The sequence below is a fragment of the Canis aureus genome, chromosome 9 (assembly GCF_053574225.1).
Source record: "Canis aureus isolate CA01 chromosome 9, VMU_Caureus_v.1.0, whole genome shotgun sequence".
Lineage (NCBI taxonomy): Eukaryota > Metazoa > Chordata > Mammalia > Carnivora > Canidae > Canis > Canis aureus.
Window position 1 is genome coordinate 16,523,306 of NC_135619.1, and position 21,423 is coordinate 16,544,728.

General features: G+C 41.9%; 1 protein-coding gene across 4 annotated transcripts in view; it reads right to left on the reverse strand.

Annotated features, from left to right (window-relative positions):
- The window catches only part of SPTSSA (serine palmitoyltransferase small subunit A), a 162,715-nt gene that overhangs the window by 63,489 nt on the left and 77,803 nt on the right, over positions 1–21,423 (reverse strand). The window contains exons 4-5 of one of the 4 annotated variants that reach the window (XR_013386009.1): positions 14,233–14,314; positions 11,914–13,357 (exon numbers count right to left, since the gene is read on the reverse strand). The exons of the other annotated variants lie outside the window; for them this stretch is intronic. The gene's annotated coding sequence lies outside the window, so the exon portion shown is untranslated. Of the gene's footprint in view, positions 1–11,913; positions 13,358–14,232; positions 14,315–21,423 lie in introns of those variants that run through there. 4 annotated transcript variants of the gene reach the window in all.

Here is a 21,423-nt window from a genome sequence, read left to right on the forward strand (position 1 = left end):
GCAGATTCTCCCTCGCACAGTTTAGTATGCAAAAAATATGTGCCAGACAGCTCCTATAGAGCAAGGCTCACATGTCTACACATAAGTAATGGCAGGAAGTCAGAGATCCAAATGGGGCCAGGGACACAGGGGAGTACAGAGTGACTGCTAAGTAGTATAGAGTTTCTTTAAGGGTAATGACATATTCTGCAGCAGCATCTGGGTAGCATAGTCAGTTGAGTGGCCAGCTCTTGGTTTCTGCTCAGGTTGTGATCTCGTGGTTCATGGGATCGAGCCCCATGTCAGGCTCTGCACTCAGCACTCTGCACTCAGGAGTCTACTTGAGTTTCTCTCTCCCTTTCCCTCTGCTCCTTCTGCCCCACTCACACTCTAATCAATCAATCAATCGATCAATCTTAAGAAAAGAAAAAAGAAGATGTTTTGGGATTAGATAGTAGTGATAGTTTTACAATCTTATAAATATACTAAAAACCATTGAATTATATATTTTTTAAAAATGAATTTTATAGTATGTGCATTATATATCAATTTTCTTAAAAGAATACATTATCATATTTTACCCATGTCCTCAAGTTTCAATTTTCTTTTCTATGTACACCTATCTAAAAAATCAATGACATCTCTGCCAGTTTAAGGACAAAACCAAATTCCATTTTGAAGTCCTTTTTTTTTTAAAGTTCTTCTTTTTGGTTGATGACAAAACACACAAACAAAACAGTTTTCATTTTAGTTTTACAGGGGGAAATGAAGGGATATAACCAAACCTGGCACATTAAAAAATAAATTAGTAAAAGCAAATACTAGCTTATGTCATTTTTTAAAAAAAGAAAAAAAATGAGAGAAAAAGAAAAATCACAACTGTACCAATATTACACTAAATTGCCCATCACAAGAAAGCTAAATGGGATAATAAATCAGTGAAAGTAGTGAGTCCAGTTTCTCAAAAACTCTTTAGGAACTAACTGCATGTACAATTGATAAAAGAGATATGACAAAAGAGCTAAAACAGAAAAGTCTTAGTGACTTTGGTGGCCACAAGGTTTATAAGCAGCAGCAGCAGAGAGATGGACTGCTGAGCTATAAATGCATGTGAGCTATGAGATCTAGTGTCCAGGAGAGACAGGGGAGGTCCCACTCTAGTCTGGGTGGGTCAGAATATCTAAAGTACTGGGGCACCAGGCTGCTCAGGTTGTGATCTCGTGGTTCATGGGATTGAGCCCCATGTCAGGCTCTGCACTCAGCACTCTGCACTCAGGAGTCTACTTGAGCCCCATGTTGGGTGCAGAGGTTCCTTAAAAGTAAGATCTTGAAGAAAAAAAAGAAAAGAAGAAGAAGAATATCTAGAGTACTGCATTCTGAGTGTCAACAGCTTAAGAGGATTACAGGCAAACTAGAACCCAAAAGAACATTGAAGGTCTGACACCATGACATAATTGGAACAATAAAAGGGCAGATACTATTTAGCTTAGAAAAGGCAAAAGAGAACCCTGAAAATTGTCTTTAAAAAAATTATCAGAAAGATTCCATTTATTTTTGGACTCCAAAGAGAAGAAAGTGATCTTCATGAGCTATATTAGCAAGACCTCAAAAAGGAAGAACCTAAGGTTGTCAAACATTTGAGAACTGAGTTGAGTAAACTTAGGCAAAAATAGGTACATGAGCCAGAAGCCACAATTAACTGATGTCACAAGTAAATGTGAGGAAGCAAGAAAGGAGGCTTTCACTTTAAAGTGGAAAGAGAACATGGCTGTCATGGGTAAAGAAAAAGGGAAAGACAGTTAAAAGAGACATATGCTTGGTGAATTCCTGAGGAGTGTCCCAGGGATCTGTATTATTAAAATGTCCCCAAGTAATTCTTACTTAGGCAGCCAGACGAAGATCAGCTTACCATCTGGCATCAGAAACCACTCTTCTTGAGAATTCTTTGATCACACCACATATGTCCTTAAAACCCCTCAATCATTCCCTGTGCCAAAATAAAATTCAAAGTTTTTAACTTGGTCTCAGAACCCTACCTACTATGACCCAGTTCTGCTTTCATCTCCCCTTCTTCTGCATCATCAGTCATACCCTTTGGCCAAACTCATGTATTACTCGCCAAGCATACCTCTCTATTTACTCCCTACATGCATCTATTCATCCCATCCCTCCCATCTGGAACACCTGGTTTTTTTGCATCCACTCACCCATCACCAAATCCACTATTCATCCAACCCACCTTGAAGCAAAGGAACAAAAGCCTATTAATGAATTCTTTCTTGATTATTCCATGCAAAAGTTATTCCATCATCCATATCCTCTTCAACTCTTAATCACTTAGTTACTTCAATTTAGGTCTCATTTTTTTTCATCTGTAAAGCTATTATAATAATACTACTAACTCCATAGGGTTTTGTGAAGATTAAGTGAGTTTACAAGTGTGAAGTGCCTAGAAGAATGCCAAAAATATTTTATCTTTATAAATTATGGTTATTCTTTTTTTTTTTAATTTTTATTTATTTATGATAGTCATACAGAGAGAGAGAGAGAGGCAGAGACACAGGCAGAGGGAGAAGCAGGCTCCATGCATCGGGACCTGACGTGGGATTCGATCCTGGGTCTCCAGGATCGCGCCCTGGGCCAAAGGCAGGTGCCAAACCGCTGCGCCACCCAGGGATCCCAATTATGGTTATTCTTAGTATTAGTTTTATCTTATTAGTATGATCCTTTTTACAGAAAGAAGTTAGTAGGATAAGCTATAGTATCTACTGCTGTGGTTGGTCCCAAAGCTGTAACTGACCACTCATTGTAGATTCTCTACCACCAATTCTAGATTCTTCTCCCTTTGTTTAGCATCACTGCTGGTCTAAGTTGCTTACCTGGTGGGTGACCTAGACCTTTAGTCCCAACTGGTCTGATCCCATGGCTACTTTGTCCCTATTAGGTCAAAATAGCTATAATTCCTTTTTTACATGAGAGCACCAAGGGACATGCCAGTGATCTCCTGAGTTCTAAATATACTATTCTAGGACTCCTGGGTGACTCGGCAGTTGAGAGTCTGCCTTAGGCTCAGGGCATGATCCCTGGTTTCTGGGATTGAGTCCTACATTGGACTCCCTGCAGGGAGCTTGCTTCTCCCTCTGCCAATATCTCTGCTTCTCTCCCTGTTTCTCTCATGAATAAATAAATAAAATCTTAAAATATATTCCCTGTCATTATGGAGTGGCAATCATATCTCTTCCTGATGATCAGGTCAATTACCTCTGCCAGTATAATAATTCCATTCTTAGCTTGCTAATTTAATAGCATGAGAAGTATAAATTGTTAAGATACAAACATAGTTTTAGGTTTAGTAGGATTCTGACTGAGACCCCTGATGAAAATATCCCATATGTGAATCAGAAACCTCTAGAACTCCAGAACCTAAAATTGTCAGAGACAAGGAGCATATATATAGTCCCCAAGCCAGTCAGTGAGACGGGTGGCAAGCAAGACTGTTCTTTCTTCTATCCTTTGAAATCCAGACTCATTCCCTACAGAAAATCACATAATGGCCATGGACTCAAAAGAAATACCACATCCTGAAAAACAGTGTTCCAACTTCACAGATTTCCATCTCCAAGGTGACACTTCAGCCACAACTTCAAAAAGTCATTCTAGGGATCCCTGGGTGGTGCAGCGGTTTGGCGCCTGCCTTTGGTCCAGGGCATGATCCTGGAGACCCGGGGTCGAATCCCACGTCGGGCTCCCTGCATGGAGCCTGCTTCTCCCTCTGCCTGTGTTTCTGCCTCTCTCTCTCTCTCTCTGTGACTATCATGAATAAATAAATAAAATCTTTAAAAAAAAAAAGTCATTCTAATGCTTTTCAATCCATCAGCACACTATGCAACACATGGCAAAATTGGTGACTCCATGACCATATGTCCATTGCTATACCTCCTTAACATAAAGTGATTATATCTTGGTTAGGGTAATAAGTGGGATCTCTATCAGTACACCATCCATGTGGTGAGCCCCCAGAGAGTGGTAAATCAGACACTATGAGAGATCTTATTTACAGGTGCTGGCTGAGGAACTAAAGGCAGGAAAGGCAAATCCACACCTAGAATACATTTTGATTCCAGTTAAGAAAAATTGTCACCCTTTCAAGGGTGAAAGTGTCAGATATGATCAACTGGTGGCCAAGTATCTGCTTGGTCTCCTCATAGTTTTTACCATGTTGAGGACTTAGACTCAGTCTCTGCTGCTGATAACAAATATTAAACAGTGGTGGTAGCTAAATCAGCCTTAGTGAAAGAGCACCCAACACATGTATAACCTCATCTCTGGCACCATGATTCTCCATTTGTAGAGCCCTTGTACAAATGCTGGGTAATCCAGGACAAAGGCTGGCTGACATCTCCTGGATGAATCCTGACAACCTGGTTACCCAGTGTCTCTTCTTCAGTAGATGCTCTCTAAAGGGCATTTATATGCAATAAAAAAAAAAAAAAAGGTTCTGACACTTTTTTCCCACTCTTATAGATGCATCCACATGGCTCCTCTCAAGCCCAGGGAGAAGAGTTTTGGGCAGTGTACCTGGTCGTCCATTTTATGTGAAAAGTAAATTTTCCAAAGAAAAGATATACATGGATTCTGAGATAGTGGAGAATGGTTTGCCTATCAGTCAGGGCCCTAGAACAATGATTGTGTATTGGTGGCCTCTCCAGGTCAAAGCAAACTGCTACTGGTGGTCTATAGCTAAGTCTATAGCTGCAGACCAACTGTTTGTGGATTTTCCTCCAGTAAATATTCTATATTAGAAGGCAAAAGCTGCAGAGATTAAGATTACAATATTCTTACTTATTTTCTAAGATCTATTCAAATGTTGCCCAGGTAAAACAGATGAGTTAAATGGGAATGTACTAGGTATTGTCAACCCCACAGCTTTCAAATCTTTCATAGACACAATAATAGCTATAATTCATCCACAGCTGCAGTATTGCCTCTTGTTTACTGCCTTGGTAGGAAGGGAAATTTCCAGAAGCTTCTATTTAGTCCTGTCATAATGGCCCTTACCCCAGGGGTCATAGAGTCAGCATAGGCATTCTGCCAGTTGTGAACTGTGTATATTTCTCTTTAAAAAAAAAGGGGGGGGTGGGATCCCTGGGTGGCTCGGCGGTTTGGCGCCTGCCTTTGGCCCAGGGCGCGATCCTGGAGTCCTGGGATCGAGTCCCACGTCAGGCTCCTGGCATGGAGCCTGCTTCTCTCTCCTCCTGTGTCTCTGCCTCTCTCTCTCTCTCTCTCTCTCTCTCTATCATAAATAAATAAATAAATCTTTTTTAAAAAGATATTATTTTTAAGTAATCTCTACACCTAGTTTGGGGCTCAAATTCACAACCCTGAGATCAAGCGTCACATGCTTCACTCACTGAGCCAGCCAGGCACCCCAGGAACTGTGTATATTGCAATATTGCATTCAGGACCTGGGAAAATAACCACGGGAATGGTCCAAGGATTAATTAAGGCCATTGTAAGTTAGAAGAGTTAATTTTCCATTTATCACTTGACCAGTCTAAGTCCCCACTTTGACTCTTAGACCCTGGTAGCATTTTTACTTCTCCAGAAATTAGCATCAATACAGAAACAGTATCTAATAATATCCAAAAGGTCTGTATATTGACCTTTCCTCAGTGCACAGTCACTCTAGTTAATAGCCACCAGTCCCATCAGTCCCATTAGGGAAGGCCTGGGGTAAGATTTGTAGTCTATACTTGTGGCAACATTGCAGAATCCTTTGTTAGAGGACCCAAGTGCCCTTCAATCAAGGGACTCTAAATCTGGGTCTGGAAAATGGGTAAATAGCCATGACTCTCCACTGTGGCAACTCAATCAGGCTGTTGGCTATCAGATCTGGCCTTTGTTCTGTTACTGTTATTGTTGTTGTTTTCTGCTCTATGGATGAAGCAATATTCTCATAAAATGCCCATCCTTTTCCTTCATAATTATACTATGATCACGTGGCCTCTGTGGCAAATCCCTTTAGACAAAGCCATTCTGATTCCCAGCCACCCTCCCACCCCTAACAGTGACGTTGACTGGGTGACCTGGAGCTGGTCCACAGCCAGCAGCATGCTGGATGACCACAGCAACTTGCAGGGCAGTGAGTGTCAATAGGCCTCTGTCTACTTGTAGCAGCCACACCATCAGAGGAAAAAGAAAATGTCAAAGGTGAGAGGATCGTGTAGCTATTCTCCAAAATTACAAAGCTTGGGGGGGGAAGTGAGTTTGGAGCTAAGAGATCTTAAGTTGATAACTAGCACATATGCTCACTGCTCTGAGACTTACAATTCCTTGCTTACCATAATGCCAAGGCAGTTCTGGCCTTTCTACATCCTTCAGTGTGGGCCATCATTTTTTTCAAGCTTCCAGGAGCCATCCAGCAACATATTGAGACTGGCTCCAGGAGCTCCTGCTAGAATATTAGAATCCGAATCCCAGGAGAGTATATTCATGGTAACAAATGCTCTCCTTATCTAACTCTATAATCTCACTCCAGGACCATCAATCTCAAGAACTATCCATGGGCTAATGTGCTAGTATATATTAGCCAGTCTCAGCAGCTCTGTTCCTTTCTCCTTCAGCAGGGCCAACACATCCCTAATTGGAACATGATAATTTTTGACCGGAATCATCAGTCTAGTGCCAGGGAGGGAGGTGGAAAAAGATTTTGAGGACAACGTGCATGTTCTCAAAAAGCATCTGCTTCGGGCAGCCCAAGTGGTCCAGCGGTTTAGCGCCACCTTCAGCCTGGAGCGTGATCCTGGAGACCGGGCATCAAGTCCCACGTCAGGCTCCCTGCATGGAGCCTGCTTCTCCCTCTGCCTGTGTCTCTGCCCCTCTCTCTGTGTGTGTCTGTCATGAATAAATAAATAAAATCTTAAAAAAAAAAAAAAGCATCTGCTTCAGTTGCAACCTGGGCATAGTGTTCAGACAAGGAGCAGGTGCTGCCAGCCTCTGGCAAGATGAAATGGTCCATTCTAAAGACCTAAAGGGCTCGGGGGAATCTAGTGATCCAAAGGTCTCCAGTGCATCCAACTTTCCTTATCCCAAGTCTCAGGATCTAACACCTTCCCTATCATGATCTCAACTTTCACAGAAGAGCTGCTAATGTACTGTTCTCTCAAGTTACACTTCTCCTACACTTAGATCCTGAGCTTTATTGTAAACACAGTTGGCTCTCCGGTTGCTGCACTGGAGGCCTTCAAACTTTCACACCATAATTTGTTTGAGTAACAAACTTGTCATCTCTCCCTCAATGCATCTATAGTCACCCAAAATCAACCAACTCTTCCACGGTCCTTTTAATTACTATTTCTCTCAAATTTCTCAAATACCAGAGAAAGTATGTAAATGAGAACATCCTCTTCAATCTATATCCTCATCTCAATTCATCTAGGTCAAAGTGTGAGTATTTGTAAGACCATACTCCATCAATATACCACATTACAGCATTACAGCATTAATTACCTATTAAGTAATGGTCCTTGTTGCCATCTAGCTGGTGAGTTACCCAGCTTTAGAATCCCATCCTGTCTTATGCAAGGTTCACATGAAAGTGATATATTAAGAAAGAGTCCCCTGGAAAAACTGGTAAGAGAATTGTGGGAATGAGACAGGGAAAGGAGGAAGCCAGGCAAAGGCACTGTATTAGCTCTCTATTGCTGCATAACAAATTGCCCCAACTCCTGCCATCAAAAAACAACATATACTTGTTATCTCAGTTTCTTTGAGTCCGAAATCCAAGCACAACTTAGCTACGTCCTTTCCTTCACAAAGTTGTAATCAGGGTGTTGGCCCAGGGTCTGTAGTCTCATCTGAGACATCAGCCTGAGAAGAATACAGCCCCACACTCACTCAGTGGCTATTGGCAGCTCATAGTTCCATGCAGGTTGTTGACTGAGGGCCTCAGCTCCTTGCTGGCTGTTGGCCAGAGGCAGGCTGCAGCTCCTTGCCATGAGAGCCTATCCAACCAGGCAGTCTCCCTCACCAAAGCATGCAAGCTGAGAAAGCAGTAGAGAGAAGGCTAGCAAAACAGAAGTCACAACTTTCAAAACCTAATCAAGAAAGTGACATCCCATCCCCTCTGCTACATCCTACTGGTCAAAAGCAAGTCACTCTGACTATCCTACACTCCAGAAGAGTGGATTCCACAAGTGAATACCAAGAGGCAGGGGTGACTGGGAGCCCCATTGGAAGCTATCTATCATAGGTGCCATCTCAGGCAAAGTCCCGTAGAGGATAGTTTCGGCATAATCCTGCAGGGGAACTCTGGAGAGCTATGAGGTCTCAGAGTTGTTCCAACCCAGGGCAAGAGAGCCAAGCTTTGTACTTCCCCATCCATCACTGGTTGAGGATCATCCCCAGCAGGACACAAATTTTCAAGCACTTCCAGCTTGTTATGCGTGCATGTTTAAGGTGGGTCCCAGTGGTCTGAGGGCAAAAAAAAAAAAAAAAAAAAAGAAGAAGAAGAAGAAGAAGAAGAAGAAGAATCATTGAATGGGGGCTGGCTCTTGGAAGTGAAGGACAGTGAATCGGGTTAAGAGGAATCCAACGGGTTCTGAGCAGCACATCAGCATCATATGCCACAGTAAATGAGAGAATGTAAAAAGGCACTCTCCATGCAGTTATTAACAGCAAGTAATTATTACGTGCCTATTATTTTGTATGGCAATTCGGGTCAGAGATTTTTGATTTCACGTAATGATACCCCCCTTTTCGAGTTACTGAAAGGCTGCTGAGCACCTGCTCACAGATCTATCACAGGCTCCTGACTCAGGCCTGTGCCCTGGGAACAGAAAAAAAGACAGGAAACCCAAGGATCACTCTTGCTGTCTCAATTGCCCTCAGGGATCAAGAGTTTTTCTTTTTCTTTCTGAATCCCTATCTCACTTTTTTCCCTGAGAACAGATTTTCTCCACCCAGTGATCCACATGCATAAGACACATTATTCCTGCTCTCCAATTCATCTTTTAGCCCCATCAGTGATCTCCTGGATCAGCTCTCTACAAATAGTTGGCTCTATCTTTCCAATTTCCTGTAGCTATATAGAAGGAAACATTTGAAAATACTGATTTTAGTTACCTATAAGTGGTAGAATTATGAATAGTTTTTCTAAACTAGTCTGTGTTCTTTCCAAATTTTCTACAATGAATGTGCATTACATTTATAATCAGCAAGGAAGAAAATAGCTGGGCTAATTCTTTTTCTCCACCTCATCCCAATCTTCCATCACCAGCATTCTCTTTTGTTATATCTCCACCTCACCTTTTTCCTTGTAAATGATCTTGGGAAAGATAAAGTACTGTTAGCATAAAAGAGCAAAGTTAAGTAACGAGGAGCAGTCGTTATCAGCAATGTCAAGTTTATGGTCTTATCTATTATCTGTTCTCAGGTATTGGAAGAACCCAAAAAAGTCATATGCCATTTCTCCAGGATGAAACAGGACCCTGAGGGAAGACCTGCCAGTCTTGTGGGGCAGGAGAGGAAGAAAGGAGACCCATTCAAGGTGGACTCTCTGGGTGGACCAAGGGTAAGTCTGTGGAGAAAATTAAAAAAAAAAAAAAAAGTGGCGCCCTCCTGTGGACTTGATGTATAATCATGAATATGGAATGGTATAAGTCCTCCACATACTAATCTACCAGATATTATAGGTATAAATAAGAAATAGCAAGGGGATCCCTGGGTGGCTCAGCGGTTTAGCGCCTGCCTTTGGCCCAGGGCGCGATTCCGGAGTCCCGGGATCGAGTCCCACGTCGGGCTCCTGGCATGGAGCCCGCTTCTCCCTCTGCCTGTGTCTCTGCCTCTCTCTCCTCTCTCTATGACTATCGTGAATAAATAATAAAAAAAAAAAATTAAAAAAAAAAAGAAATAGAAAGCAAACAAAACAAAAAGTCTGAAGTATCATGTAAGTAACAAATGAGAGGTTCAAAAATAAGTATCAAGGAAGACATCTGATTCTCTTTTCTCCTGGTCATTGTCACTTCTCTAGTCCAGCCCTTACATATATATTTTAGAAACCAAGAAAAAAATGCTGGTGCTGCTATAGACCTCTAATATTACGTACATACACACACAATATAATGGGACACTCTGAAATCATTGCTAATCTCTGGTAAGTCATATTCGGTCCTAGCCTGTACCAATGGGCTGCAACGAGCATCATCCTAGACTATATCAAATCAGGCATCAAATAAGCACCATAATAAGGGGAAAAAAAAATTCCATCTTCTAGTAGGGCTGCAAATAATCTGATCTGGACATGTTGAGACTTTTTTAATATTAGAAACAAATAGGGCAGGGTGACTGGGTGGCTCAGTTGGCTAAGTGTCCAACTCTTAATTTCCACTCAGATCATGATCTCAAGGCCATGGGATCAAGCCCTATGTTGGGCTCCATGCTGGGGGGGGGCGGCTTGATATTCTCTCCCTCCCTCCCTCTGCCCCTCTCCCCCACACTCGTTTGCTTGCTCCCTCCCTCACTCTTAATTTTTTTTAATTAAGCAAAGAAAAATTTGACAATTTTCCTCATTATGATATTACACACTCTTGGTTTCAGATAATCTTCCTTGTGACTAACATCTCTCTCCTGTGGTCCGTAAGTCCATTTCTTCTTATTCTATTCTACCCTAAGGTGGAAAATGACAGCTGCTTACCATCTTCCCTAGGAATCCTTCATTGTTAGAGCCCACCAGGACATTGCCTAACCATCCCTTAAACACCATGTAATCCACGTTTATTTGACTTTCTTCATGTACTCCACTTTCCCATTCCAATCAAATTTAGTTTCTCTTTGAATCTACTCCAAGTTTTCTTATTCTCCTAAACCGTGAAACCAAATCAAATATGTTAACTTCTGGGTGACTTCTAAGCATTAAACACTCCCTATTATAAATGAAAGAAACATAGAATTGTAAAGGGATTTCTATGATGTGTTGGAATATATGGCTATGCTGATGTATGCTGTAAGAATTGTCTTTTTTATAGCACTGGACAAGTCAAAAGAACAGGTTTTGCCATAAGAGTCATTGATTCTTGGTAAAATGGCACCATCTAGTGCCCTGGGCCCATAACAACATCTGCAAGAGAAGGGCAGGAAGAAAACTGTAAATCAATTACAGTGCAAAATGACAATTCCAGAAACTAGAAGGGCCAAGGCAATTTAATAACAATAGGTCGATTGACTCTGGGGACCGTAATTCTTAGTCTATTGACTGGGCCACTGGAGCGACTTAAAAAATAACATAGCCTCTTTCCAGACAGAGAAGAAGCAAGCAAAGCAAAACACCTTTGAGCATGCCTGGCACTGCTCAAGGCATTTCACATGCTTCCTTCCTTCTCCCTCTATTTAATCATGACACCTACTTTATGAGGCAAGTGTTATTATCCCCATTTTATAGATGAGAAACTGAGGCCCAGAGAGGCTAAAATCTTATCCTTATGATACAAAACAGAGCCAGGCCTGACTCTAAAACCTACATTCTTTCCCTCACACTGTCCCCAGAGTGATTGTATGGGAAAACTTAACCCCTTCTTAGCTCACTCTCCACAGGGTAGACCACGGAGACACTGCCGGTCCCATGTCCCCACCAGGGAGTCCATACTTCGATGTACAGTTCTGTCAAAAGTTAAAATTTGGAAAGATGCCAGAAGGAAAATGTGGAAGTCCCAGACACAACTGGACAGACACTGTGCTAGAAGAACTCAACCAGGTCACAGAAAAATTTCCTGTAGCCCAGTTTGAACATTATTTTTTTTTTTTTGTCTTGTCATTATTTTTGTCTGCCCTCAAATCTGAAAGCTTTTAGTTGCCAGGGGCTATCCTCTTGATAATGTCACAGGGGCACTAAATAAATATTGACCAAATGCAATGAAAGCTCCTTGTTCATACCTACATCTCTTTTGTCGTGACAGAGCTCCTGGCATTGATACAGATGATCCAAAGTGGGAAGCCTGCTTTCTCAGGAGAGAACAGAGCAGTCCAACTTAAGAACAAGGAACAGCTACCAGAGATTAGGTCCTCTTCAGACACAGGCTGACCTGGTCACTGACTCATGGAGTAACCAGCATGCATATCAAAGGCAGAGAATACAGAGAATGGGATTAAAAGAATTTATTTTTCTGGAAATTGGTCCTTGTGTGAAGTAGAGGATTTTTAGGACATTATATTTTTATTCATGTAATTATCATTTAATTCAGCCCTTAAATGTTAGGTAAATGAATCAATGGCACAATTAGACACACTCAAAAAAATGAATAAAACAGCAATAATATTGTCACACTCCCCCCCCCCCAAAGAAAAGCAATGATGAGCTCCTGACATAAGAGGAGAAAAAGATAAGAAAAACAGAATTTAAAAGAATGGGAAAATACAGTGAATTCTTTAAATCCTCTGGCTAGTTTTTGTTGTTGACTTGCTTTGTTTCCTGAAGGAAACATCACTTGAAGCATGACTGCATCCAGGACATTTTTCTTGAGACTTCTACTCTAACTAGGAAGATAAAGCAAAGGGGAAAAATTAAAACATTAAAGGAAATTTTAGGGCACCTGGGTGGTTCAATGGTTGAGCATCTGCCTTCATCTCAGGGCATGATCCCGGGATCCTGGGACTGAATCCTTCATCAGGCTCTCCTCAGGGAGCCTGCCTCTCCCTCTGCCTTTGTTTCTACCTCTCTCTGTGTCTCCCGTGAATGAATAAATTAAATATTTATATGTATAAATGTTTTTAATAAAATATAAAGGGAATTTTACATTTCTTCTAACACACACGTGCATGCACACTCAATTTTGATGATTTGTCTGTAAGATATCCTCAAAGAGGGCAGCCTGGGTGGCTCAGCGGTTTAACGCCACATTCAGCCCAGAGCGTGATGCTGGGGACCCAGGATCAAGTCCCACATCAGGCTCCCTGCATGGAGCCTGCTTCTCCCTCTGTCTTGTGTCTCTGCCCCCCCCTCTCTCTTTCTCCTCTGTGTGTGTGTGTCTCTCTCATGAATAAATAAATAAAATCTTTAAAAAAAAAAAAGATATCCTCAAAGAAAAACCTTAGCCCATTACAAATTCTAGTCTACAACTTCAAGAAATAAACTCCTATTCTGTAAAGGAGTTCGTTGAGTATCTCAAGACTTCTCAATGAGTCAATAACATCTTCAAATAGAAACTAGGCCACTTAGCTTCTAGGTTTGTCCTAGAATCTCCACACAGCAAAAACTCATTATACCTATGTGGGCTTACTCAGTGTGTAGCAGTGAGGTTGGGGAATGAACAAAGTCTAAAATCTAGAGTCATGCCTTTCGATTAGGAAAATAGTCTTGGTTGCTTCCATCAGTAGAACAGAAGGTCTGAAAAATAAGAGAATTCATCATTTATGCTCTATTCTCTCTTGAGGGCTCTCTATAAAAAAAAAAAACCCACAAATTTGCAGACCCTTGCCTGTGTCAAGGGGTGCCTGTTATTGCCCAGGAACACAACTTTACCAGCTAGCCCTAATAAGGGTACAAATGACAAAAAGAGAAGGACAAAAGGAATATCATGTGGAGTATGAGATGTCTGTTCAGGTAAAAGCAAATCACTCAAAAGAATTGGCACAGGGGCACCTGGGTGGCTCAGTCAGTTAAGCATCTGCCTTTGGCTCAGGTCATGATCCTGGGGTCCTGGGATAGAGCCCCAGGTCATGCTCCCTGCTCGGTGTTCAGTGCTCAGTGAGGAGTCTGCTTCTCCTTCTCCCTCTGTCCCTTCCCCCCCCCACTCATGCTCATTCTAATAAATAAAATCTAAAAAAAAAATTGGCACAAACTGTGCTCATGGGAGACATAGCATGTAGGCAAGGGACAGATTATGAAAAGTCATATGTGAATGCTAAAGGGATACATACTTTGGATTGTACTTCAGATTACTGTTCCTCAGGCATAAGTAATGTAAAAGCAAAAAAAATTCTCATAGACCCTGCGTTGGCTTAAATTCTCTTTAAAGACCATAGCAGAGACTACCAATAATTCCCTTATATTTGTTCTCCCCATTATCCTTTTATTCTTTTGAGGGTGAGAGAGGGACAGAGGGAGAGGGAGAAAGAGAATCTCGAGCAAGTTCCATGTCCAGTGCAGAGTTAGACCCAGGGTTGATCATGACCTGGGTCAAAATCAAGAGTCAGATGTTTAAACTGAGCTGCTCAGGCATGCCCCCTACCCCCCCCCATGCCCCCCTTCTTTTTACTTACTGGAATGCCTCAAATTTTAGCCATAGCTTACATTTTCCAGCCTCCCTTGCAACTGAGGATGGCCATATGACCACGTTCCAGCCTGTAAGAAGTGGAGAGAATGTACACAATGTCTGGATCGTGTCCTCATAAGAAACTGCTTACTCTTCACTCTCTACCCCATCCCACAGGCTGGAAATCCAAAGAAGTGACAAGCCGAATTCAACCAAATGAAAGCAAGCAATACTCTTAGACCTCGCCACTCACAATGGGTTCTGTGGACCAGCAACACCAGCATCACCTGGGAGCTTGTGGTAATACAGAATCTCAGGCCCTACCAGACCCACTGAAGCTGATTCATTTGAATAAAAGAAGAAGAAGAAGAAGAAGAAGAAGAAGAAGAAGAAGAAGAAGAAGAAGAAGAAGAAGAAGAAGAAGAAGGAGGAGGAGGAGGAGGAGAAGGAGGAGGAGGAGGAGGAGGAGGAGAAGGAGAAGGAGAAGAAGAAGAAAAGAAGAAGAAGAAGAAGAAAGAAGAAGAAGAAGAAGAAGAAGAAGAAGAAGAAGAAGAAGAAAAAGAAGAAGAAGAAGAAGAAGAAGAAGAAGAAGAAGAAGAAGAAGAAGAAGAAGAAGAAGAAGAAGAAGAAGAAGAAGAAGAAGAAGAAAAAAGAAGAGGAAGAGGAGGAGGAAGAAGATCTTCTGGTGATTCAAATTCACATTAAATTTGAGAAGCACCAATCTAAGAGAAAGGAGAGAAGCTAAAAGAAACCTGGGTCTCCTGATGATCCTACACTACTGGACCACCTAGGAGTTCAGACATTGAGAATAAACATTTTATATTTACTTAAGCCACTTTTATGTTTACCCCTGTTTGATCCAATATATGAACTATATTAATATCTACAGATATAAAACATGGTATAAATCACTGTCTTGGGGCAGCCCGGGTGGCTCAGCAGTTTAGCGCCGCCTTCAGCCCGGGACATGATCCTGGAGGCCCAGGATCGAGTCCCACGTCAGGCTCCCTGCATGGAGCCTGCTTCTCCCTCTGCCTGTGTCTCTGCCTCTGTGTGTGTGTGTGTGTCTCTATGAATAAATAAATAAAATCTTTAAAAAAAAATCCCTGTCCTTATAGCTTTTTTAAAACATACATGGATTTGTGTTTTCCTGTGACTTTATTTGATACCATCACCACTACTAAATCACATATACTACACTGGTTTTATTGAGTAGTTGAGCTGATTTTGTGTTGATCCACAGTCATAAAACTAAAACAAATTTATAAATTAAATAAAAAACAAAACTATAAAACCAATAAAAACCCAAATGAACTATTGTTTTAATATAATGGGATGGATGATGTTTTTCTGCTGGTACAAAATCACTCTTCACAACATCGCTATGCTACTGATAATTCCACACAAATGATTTTTGAATTTGGCAGGTCTGTACTACCATGTGCTTTGTGACAGCTCAAGTCACTTGTCTCTATTTTAAGTACTGTCAACAATCAATGGCATCAAGTATCAATGATATTATCTGACATCACTTGGCCTAATGCATCACTTACATATTGTGACTTCTGTTTCTTTCTCATTCGCCCAGGAAAATTCAAGAAGCACTACATAACATCAGTGATTTTATAAATGCAGTTACAAAAGTTTACAACGTAAGATGGTCATAAATCTACAGAAATAAAACTTATATTGACACACAGAAGCTGTACACAAGTATTCATAGTGGCTTTATTTGTAATAACCAAAACCAGGAAATAGCTCAAATATCCTTCAACATGCAGTACATCATACAATGGAATACCCCTCCATAGCAAAAATAAACATATTGATACATACAACAACTTGAGTGTATTGCAAAAGCATTATGATGAGTGAACAAAGCAAATCTCAAAGGTTTATATACCATATGATTCCATTTATATAACATTTTTGAGATGACAAAGTTATAGTGATAAAGAACACATCAGCAGGTGTCAGGGGTTAGGATAGGGGGAGTGTATGACAATAAAAGGGTAACATCACAGACTTTCTTCGTGGTGATAAAATAGTTTGGATGTGTCATTGTTTCCTCAGATCTACACATGTGATAATAGTTCATAGAATTATATACCCACATCCTCCCTCCAAAAAAAAAATAGTATACATGAAAGCTGATAAAAATCTGAATGAAGTCTGTAATTGAGCTAATACCAATGTCAATTTCCTGACTGGGTAATATAACATGTTCATCATTAGGGGAAGTTGAATAAAGGGTATATGGGAACTCACTCTATTATTTTTGCCTCTTCTTGTAAGTCTAGTAGTATTTCAAAATCAACTGTTTAAAAATCATAACCTAGTAACAAAGAGGCCCAGACAAGACATCTTTGAGATTTTGCATTTTAAGATGACCCAGGCATGACAGTGTCAAAGGAATATTCAGAGGAAAAAAGTATTTAGAAAGAAGGAAGGAAGGAAGGAAGGAAGGAAGGAAGGAAGGAAGGAAGGAAGGAAGGAAGGAGAAAGAAGGAGGAGGAGAAGAAGGAAGAAGAAGAAGAAGAAGAAGAAGAAGAAGAAGAAGAAGAAGAAGAAGAAGAAGAAGAAGAAGAAGAAGAAGAAGAAGAAGAAGAAGAAGAAGAAGAAGAAGAAGAAAGAAGAAAAAGAAGAAAGGAAGAAAGAAAGAAAGAAAGAAAGAAAGAAAGAAAGAAAGAAAGAAAGAAAGAAGAAAGAAAGAGAAAGAAAGAAAGAAAGAAAGAAAGAAAGAAAGAAAGAAGAAAGAAAGAGAAAGAAAGAAAGAAAGAAAGAAAGAAAGAAAGAAAGAAAGAAAGAAAGAAAGAAAAGTTCTCCTTCAAAGACAGCAAGGGAATCAGACTTCAAAAGGATTGGCTCACCAAATAAAAAACATAACAAAGACTTAAAGGAAAAAAATACAATATTAGTCCCTGCATGGTGAGAAACAACAGCTCTCTCCTACCTCCCTTACATTCACAAACCTCCTGACGTATCTCCAGCCAGCAACTTAGCAAAAACCAGGGATAACACTATTTTTGTTCTGGAGCCAGGGTGGCAGGAAATAGTCCATGTTTTTGTATTTAGAGGACCAGGCCAGTCAGTGTGACTCTCTTATCTCTGATTTATCTCAGGGTGCAGTTTGTTGTCTCTGTTTTTGGTTCTCGCTATGGTTGGTGAAACGTTTAGACCTACTGAAAGCAGTTTGCTTTTATGCAGCCACAGTGATCTGCCTAAAGGACCTGCACTTTCCCCTGTGGCATCTCAGCGTGACCAGGGGGAAACGGTTTTTTCCCCACCCCCTGCTGGGACCCCACTGGGCTGAGACTGTGTGTGCTGTCTCCCCTGGAAGGGCAGCATTTGAGAAATCACAAAGAATGCAGTCAGCAAACTACAGGACTTGGTAGCTGTCCCAGGTAACATCTAGAGCAAATTATTTAATGAAGGAATTGCAAGATCTTACAAAATAACAAGACAGCTAACCCTCACTGGGTTCTGTGACAGGCACTGTGACATGTGACCCATCACCCCTTCCCCAGGGCATAAGGTGGGGGGGTGGTACTCTCCCTTTAAGTAATGGGGCTGGGGTTTCAACCCAGGAAGTTCTGACCCCACAATTCGTCACCAGTATACTGAGCTCCTTTATAGGAAAGGAGGCCACGGTGGCTGGTAGCTTGGATTTACTAAGAATAGGCCATACCTAATTATATTAATTCTAAAGGGATCTTCTAAACAAACAGATTTGAGAAATAGGATAGACCCGATTTCAGCAAAGCATTAATGAGACTTTTATTATTCAGGGACACCTGGGTGGCTCAGTGGTTGAACATCTGCCTTTGGCTCAGGTCGTGATGCCTGGGTCCTGGGATGAAGCCCTGCATTATAAGGCTCCCCTCAAGGAGCCTGCTTCTCCCTCTGCCTGTGTCTCTGTCTCTCTCTGTGTGTCTCTCATGAATAAATAAATAAAAATATTTTTTTAAAAAAAGATTTTTATTATTCAGGAGAACGACTAGTTTGAAATGGTTCTTCAAGGTGGGCCACCAGGAACCGAGACAGTCACATATGGGAATGCCATAGCAGGAACTGAAACCTCAGATGAAAGCCTGGAGTGGATTCTCTATGTATCCTGATTGTTCTTTCTTATACCTGAGCCTAACCAGGGCAACTCTCCTGCACACCCGGTCCCCTTTTGGTACAACCCCCCCACCTCCCAAGGTGATCCTCGTCTCTTACAGTGGGCCTAGAGCGCCTTGTGAGAATACTCCACTATGGGCAGCAGAGCAGCAGTCCTCCCCAGAATTAGAGGCTGTCCTTCCCCTCCCCACCGCCTCCTCCCTGCCTGGGACCAGCTCAGCCTTCAGTCCTCAAGGCCACCCAGGCTGGGCCCCAAAATCTCAGCGTGTGCAAAACACATGACTTGACAAACTGCCCCTTCTCGGCCCCTCCTGCACCAACTGGCAACACGGCTACTGATCAGACCATCTACGCAAATGGCAGGAGGAAAGAGAGGGCCATACTCAGAGATTTGGGGGAGCCAAGAATGTCATACTTTAACACAACTTGTTTTTCTTTTTTTCTTTTTTAAAGATTGTATATACTTCTTCATGAGAGACACACAGAGAGAGGCAGACATAGAGGGAGAAGCAGATTCCCTGCGGGTACCTGGATACTGGACTCAATCCCAGGACCCCAGGACCCCAGGACCATGACCTGAGCCGAAGGCAGACGTTCAACCACTGAGCCACCTAGGTGTCCCAACACAACTTGTTTTTCACATTCTGAAAAGCTACACCCTTTGCAGCTTTCCTTCATGTCCCTGACCAAAAGGGTATTAAATGCAGATGCACACAGATTAATATATCCAGAGGTTTGCTGAAAAGGACTCCTTCTGTCTTTCAGACCTGAAAGCTCAGAGAGAAGCAGGGGAGATTTCCTTTCTATCCATTCTAACTTTTGCTTTAAGAACTACTGGAGGGCAGCCCCGGTGGCGCAGCGGTTTAGCACCGCCTGCAGCCTCAGGTGTGATCCTGGGGACCCTGGATCAAGTCCCATGTCAGGCTTCCTGTATGGAGTCTGCTTCTCCCTTTGCCTGTGTCTCTGCCCCTCTCTCTCTGTCTCTATGAATAAATAAAATCTTTAAAATTTTTTAAATTAAATTAAAAAAAAAAGAACTCTGGAAGGTTTGATGTAAATACAGATTCCTGGGCTGCACCCCTCTCCAAAGTGTCACAACTTTGAAAATCCTGAGTAGATTCATTACCTGTTGACACTCGAGTAGTGGATGGTGGTGAATAAGTTGAAGGGACCCAAGCATTACAGGTAATTGTTACAATGGTGTACAATATAAATGAGAGCTCTGACCTACTGCAACCCAGGTCTGAATCCAACCAGTGATCCCACTTTTACAAGAAAACTTCCCATGAGCAGGGAAGAGTCTTGCCCTTCAAATGCTACACCCAGGGCTCAGATTCCAGTTTGCCAGGCCCACAGGGTGTCCTTGTAACAGGTGCCTACAGACTTTACTTGTCCTGGGGCCTGAAAATGGCTGGGGAATACTCTGCATATAATCTAGCTAACTGCAGATCTCTTTCTTGTAGATAAACATCATACAAACCTCATCGCACAAGCCAAGTGTGGGATCCAGGGGATGGAAAGGCAGGGTCCTCCAGCAGAGGCCTAACCAGCAGCGCTCCCGGTGAAAAAGGCATTAGCCATCCCTTCACCCCTCAAAGTTCCCCTTAGTTCAGCCTTTTCCTCCGGGAAAAGATACTGGCCCCACATCTAAAACTACTGCCTCTGGCAATTCACAGACTCTAGAAGCTAAAATCAGCCCCATGAGAGCAATTAGCCCAGTTCAGGAGATCAGTGAAAATTTGGCTGTTTTTTATTTATTGAGGGTAATTCGGTCCCTGTATTTAATTAAAAAAAAAAAAAATCCATGAGCTAAAATCCATCATCTCCAACATTCCCAATTTTCTGATATTAATCAAGACTCTCTATCAATCCATATCTTGACTAGAAGGAAATTAAGTATGAAAGCCAAATTAAAGATGACTTGTTGCCGTAATCTCTCCACAGATTTAATTTTAGACAATGCCCAGAAGTTCGTGAATCTTTCTAGTCCAATTTCTTAGACCGACTAGGCTACTAAAAAGTCCTCCTATGCCCATCTGACCAAAAGTCCAGAAGGATTCTCCCGGCAGTCAGGTTTTCCCAACAACCTTCCCTCATCATTGACGCTAAGGGCAGTTGTTCCAGAGTATTCCAAATCACATTTTTAAAACAAAGGTGGAGGGACACGTGGGTAGCTCAGTGGTTGAGCATCTGCCTTTAGCTCAGAGTGTGATCCCGGGGTCTTGGGATCGAGTCCCTCATTGGCTCCCCACATGGAGCCTGCTTCTCCCTCTGCTTATGTCTCTGTCTCTCATGAAAACATAAATAAATAAAATCATAAATAAATAAATAAATAAATAAATAAATAAATAAATAAATAAAACAAAGGTGGCCATAAGTCCCCCAGGTTCTCAACAACAGACACAGCCACAGTGCCCCAACATTTAAAGTGTGAGGACCTCCAGGGACACTGTTCTGGGGACTCATGACTCCTCTCAGCGCAAGGCTCCACAGAGCTTCCGACACATGGAATGTACGTAGGGGGGAATGTCTCTAAAAGCCCTTTGTGCCTATGGGCGTGTGAGAGCTGTGGTGGAAAAGCTTCAGATTCTTCCAAACAAACCATTTTAGGCCCTGATAGTCCCTTCTCTAAGATTCGTCTCTGTGTAATTCTTGCCAACTAAATTTCCTAGTCACCCCATCTCTGTGTCCAGTTTAGTTCCCAAATGAATGATTTATAATTAGCCCATCTAGGGAGCCTAATCTGATGACTGTCCCTCTGACTAACAACCAAGTCCCCTCAAATATTTTCTTGGCTCCGGCCCCATTCCTGAGAGCTGGGCCCTGGCCATACAGTCCTCTAGTAATAAGGACCAAGACATCCCCAGCATCCAGTTGACTCCCTCATGAACATTGCCTTCCCTCCCTCAAATGAACGAGAGTAGGAAGCCCACAAATCTTGCCGATAAAGATCTGACCTGCTACACCTCATTTCAGCTCAGATTAATTAGTTCTGCCTAATTGATGGTAATAACAAATCAGGAAGTATAGAATCACAAAACCTTTAGACCCAAAAGGAATTACTTGCATTTTTTTC